The sequence below is a fragment of the Meles meles genome, chromosome 16, assembly GCF_922984935.1.
Source record: "Meles meles chromosome 16, mMelMel3.1 paternal haplotype, whole genome shotgun sequence".
Taxonomy (NCBI): domain Eukaryota; kingdom Metazoa; phylum Chordata; class Mammalia; order Carnivora; family Mustelidae; genus Meles; species Meles meles.
The window spans coordinates 22294982-22297692 of NC_060081.1; the positions used below are offsets into that span (position 1 = coordinate 22294982).

At 42.1% G+C, this 2711-nt stretch overlaps 1 pseudogene; it reads right to left on the reverse strand.

Moving 5' to 3' along the window:
* Nucleotides 1-625: 625 nt before the first annotated feature.
* On the reverse strand, nucleotides 626-905 carry LOC123927004 (annotated as a pseudogene).
* Between the last annotated feature and the right edge of the window lie 1806 nt (nucleotides 906-2711).

Genomic DNA, 2711 nt, shown 5'->3' on the forward strand with positions numbered 1-2711 from the left:
TCCCCCATCTCTCTGCCTGCCTCTCTGCCTACTTGTGATCTCTGTCAAATAAATAAAAAAAACCTTTAAAAAGAATAATTATTATTTGTCCCTACTTAAAGACAGGTTGCCCCACAGCTAACAGAGACATGCAAAAAATCATTTAAAAATTATAATTTATAAAATTATAAAATTGTCCTTGGTTGTACAATGATAAATGAAAAACATTAAATTCTCCAGTTGAAGAAAGTATGTAAGAATTTCCACGTTGTTCTTTCTTTTTCCAATAATGAAAACAAACTAACTTACCGGGCTATAAAGGTAAGAGCTGAGGGAGCATGCCACTAATGGAAAAGGGGGCTATTTTCATAGAATCAGTATTTTTCCTCATTTCATCTCCATTTGCTGTCGATCAAAACATACCACTGGCCATTTAGTTAAAAAAACAACACCACCACAATATGCTTGTGTCCATACACACTTGATGTACAGTAAGGGAATGGGGAGGGGGGATGGAAGGCTAGAGAAAGCTGTACTAGAGGAGTCAGGATGTGATGGACCCAAATCGCAGCTTTTCACTGTGAACATCTTCTTGGCCTGGAGACTCAGAGTTGTGGAGTAAAGCAGCAGGTTCCCTTTTTAGCCGCTAAACACCTCCCGTCTGTTGCTGGGACACAGCCAATGTATCCTCAGCCTCCGTATCCAATCCAACCCTGCAGGCTTGTCTGTTTCATTAATTGGCCGCCCGTCAATTCAGAATCTGATCGGCCTCATTGACAAACCCTGTAGTTCACCATAGGCTTTCATTGTTTACTAAGTGCTCTATGCCTCAGTCTTACAGTGTGCCGCGGAACCTTCTTGCTGGCCACCTTCCAGCTAACGTGGTTCTCAGTCTTAACGCCTTCCTGGGGCCTTTCCTAGGCCATGGGGTGCGTGGAGTCTCCTCTGCTGCTGCTTCACAAAAGGGGTACTGGGTTTGCAGTGAAAGAGCCCACAGGCAACACCAGGAGCGGCAGAAGTGGGACACGATCTCATTTTACTGTGTAAAATGTATCTGCTTTTCCATTAGGTCCCCAGGACAGCATTTGCCCCTCCCCTTCTTTGTTCCAAAGGAACTGTGCAGACCCCACAGGAATAGGGAAGCAAGTACCCGGTCATCAGTCAGCTCAGACAGCTGGGCAGGTCTCTTTCTAGGCAAGAGTTTTTTTTTTTTTTTTTTTCCTGAAAAGCCCCTGTAGCATTCTGGGCCAATGACATCCACTTTCCTTACAGAAAGTACCATTAAGGTCATCTTTGTCTTCAGTAGCCAGAACTTAAATGTACTATTGGCACAAGTAGGCCTACCCAAACTCCTGCCTCCCCTTCTTCTTATCAGGGATGCTCTCCTGCCATGGGACCATGACCCCTGGGCTTAGCCCCACTTCTTAGCACTTCGTGCTGTTACCATACTCACCCAATCTTCCGATTGTCTCTTTGCTCTTTACGGCATGCCCTTCTTTCTAGACCACTCAAACCCTCCCTGCCTTCCTGACTCCTCCCGCCTTCTGGAAACCTTGCCCACTGGGCTCTGGAATCCGCGGACTTGAACACACCCTTGGACTCCTAACCCTTTGGTTTGTTTCATGTATTTGGAGACAGGGTTTGTTTTCCTGGAAAGGGAATTGGGTCTCAGTTTGGGGTCTTAATAATAGTGGTTTCTGTTCTCTCTGCAGCACTGTGTAGTCCTTCCATAAGGGAGTCTGTGTTCTTTATAGGCCAGAGCCATGGGGTAGGAGTTTGAAAGCCTGGGTTCTGTTACCAGGGTTGCCATTCATTGGCTAGGTTATTAGCAAAGTAACTCACCTTTTCTATGCCTTAATTTTCCAATCAGTAAAGTGGGAGAGAAAATGCCTATTTTCATAGGGGTGTTTTGGCAATGCATTGAAATAAAACAGAAAGGCAAAAGAGATGCCCACGTGTCCATGCTAATTCTGATGACTGACCCTTAATTCAGTGAAAAAATTTTTATTATACAAGAAATAGGAAAACATCATAGTGCTTAAAAATTTTTATAAATTACATATAATTTTACCATCCTGATATAGTTATCTTCTTTTTTTCCATATTTTCACAGTGATATTCAAATAAACTTTGCATGATATGCCTACCATTTTACTCCTCATATGGAACTGCTTCGTCTTTATAATCTTCATTTTCAATGCCTATAAATCATTGTGCCTAATATGTTTTATAATTTATTTTAACCATTCAGACAGTAATTGACATTTGAGTTATTCTCAAGTTTTTATTATGATAAACTGTGCTGCAGTTAGTACATGGCTTTTTAGTGGAATCAATCTGTATAAAGCATTTCATTTACTTGTTACATTAATACACACACATTGTTGAAAAATTTAAAGACCCGAGTAGTATAAAGCAAATTTAAATCACAGGTAATTGTTCCACTGAGAGATGCCATTGTGAAACTGTAGAGTCTGTCCTTCCATTATTTTTCTGTGCATATATTGTGGTGGGGGGTATGCATACACATTACTGGTCTATTGGTACATACACAGGGCTGTGTCCTGATTCCTTTCCACTGCGGCGGGTAGTTAAGAGCATGGGAGTTAAAAGGCTGGAGGCTGGAGGCTGGGTTCAGAGTCCCTGAGTTTAAATCCTGTTTCTGCTGCTTACTCAGTTAAGCCCTTTGGATAAACTGGATGCCTCAGTTTTCAACCTTAGGCAAGTTCCTC